Source organism: Rhinopithecus bieti, unplaced genomic scaffold (genome assembly GCF_001698545.2).
Source record: "Rhinopithecus bieti isolate Rb0 unplaced genomic scaffold, ASM169854v2 scaffold_19969, whole genome shotgun sequence".
Taxonomy (NCBI): Eukaryota; Metazoa; Chordata; class Mammalia; order Primates; family Cercopithecidae; genus Rhinopithecus; species Rhinopithecus bieti.
Window position 1 is genome coordinate 2825124 of NW_016810434.1, and position 1904 is coordinate 2827027.

Below are 1904 nucleotides of genomic sequence, written 5' to 3' on the forward strand. Positions count from 1 at the left end.
GCTAAATTATGCAAGACATTTACAACGTAAAGAGGGGAGAAACTTCCCTCTGGTCACACTGGGGGTGGCAAGAGTATGTATGAACTTCTTTCCATTTTACCAGCAAAACAGGTGCCAAACATCCCCCCATGGACTTCTGAGAGCCTCTGCCTCTCAGCTTGCTGAGACTTTTGGAAACTGTTTGAAGGCTTCCAAACACCTGCTAACAGGAAGACAAAAGAGTGAGGTTTCTATTTTCTGACTTCATCAGGATGATAGGAATGTTCTTGAGTCCACTGCAGCCCCTCGCTGTGAGCACATCAGCAGGGCGGGAGCAGGGATGGCGCTGGCAGCGGGCCTCTTCCCACCACTGCTCTTGAGCCCATCTCATTCCCAGCTATTTGTTATAAGTCTTTCCTCTTAAACCTACAATTGTTTCAAATCTGCCAGTTTATCTTTTTTTTTTCTGTTTTCTTTCCTTTTCTTTTCTTTTCTTTTTTTTTTTTTTTTTGAGACGGAGTCTCGCTCTGTCACCCAGGCTGGAGTGCAGTGGCCGGATCTCAGCTCACGGCAAGCTCCGCCTCCCGGGTTCACGCCATTCTCCTGCCTCAGCCTCCCGCGTAGCTGGGACTACAGGCGCCCGCCACCTCGCCCGGCTAGCTTTTTTTGTATTTTTTAGTAGAGACGGGGTTTCACCGTGTTAGCCAGGATGGTCTCGACCTCCTGACCTCGTGATCCGCCCGTCTCGGCCTCCCAAAGTGCTGGGATTACAGGCTTGAGCCACCGCGCCCGGCCCAATGCGCCTTTTTCTGTACTTGCTTCCATTTTTGCTTTAATGTCTTCTACAGAACTAGGTCCTTTTGGCGTTTTATGAGTTTTTTCCTGTTTTTTTTTGAAGGATTCTTGTCCTTTTGATCTCGGTGGTTTTGAGTCCTTTCCATTCTGATTTGACTTTTGTGCATTTTTGGCTGGAGTATCTCATATAGATTTCTTCACTGGCGCTTTTTCTTCAGCTTCCTTATCATCAAAATCATCATCATCATCATCATCATCTTCATCAGCAGCAAGTTTTACTTTTTTCTGTGGAACCTCCAGGGGCAGACCACTCTCCAGATATACTTAAGAGTTTCACATCCTCCTCTTCTTCATCTTCTGATTCTGCATCTTCCTCCACAGCTACTAAGTGCTGTCCACTAATATGCACTGGCCCTGAGCCACGCTTCAACCCTAAGACCACTGGTGGTGTTATTTCAAAGCCCCCAGGGGAAACTGATGGCTGTACAGACATTTTTAAAGTTGCCAGTGTTACTTTAATTGGACTGCCTTCGTAATTCATTGCCTCTGCTTCAACAATGGGCAATTCATCCTTTGCACCAGCCCCTAAACTGATGGTTCTTAAAGATAACTGGTGCTCACTGTCATCATTATCCACCTTAAAGTGATCATCTTTGTCGGCCTTTAGTTCACAACCGAAAAGACAGTTCTGGGGCCTCAGGGGGCTCATGTCTATGTCCATCGAATCTTCCATCGGGTGGCGGCGCGCACTTAGCGGGAGAGAAGGCGGACAGAGATAAACGACCACTGCTGGAGAGAACAGCCACGCAGGATGAAATCACACCCGGGCTTTTTTTTTTTTGAGATAGTGTTTTGCTCTCGTTGCCCCAGCTGGAGTGCAATGGCATGATTTCGGCTCACTGCAACCTCCACCTCCCGGATTCAAACAATTCTCCTGCCTCAGCCTCCTGAATAGCTGGGATTACAGGTTTGTGCCACCACACCCAGCTAATTTTGTATTTTTAGTAGAGACAGGGTTTCGCCATGTTGGTCAGGCTGGTCTTGAACTCCCGACCTAGGTAATCCACTGCTTCAGCCTCCCAAAGTGCTGGGATTACAGGAGTGAGCCACAGCGCCCAGCCTCCTTTCTT

The 1904-nt window shown here is 48.0% G+C and overlaps 1 pseudogene across 1 annotated transcript; it reads right to left on the reverse strand.

Annotated features, from left to right (window-relative positions):
- Window positions 1-728: 728 nt before the first annotated feature.
- On the reverse strand, window positions 729-1596 carry LOC108542093 (nucleophosmin pseudogene; annotated as a pseudogene). The gene has a single exon (XR_001889159.1). The product of XR_001889159.1 is annotated as a nucleophosmin pseudogene (transcript).
- Between the last annotated feature and the right edge of the window lie 308 nt (window positions 1597-1904).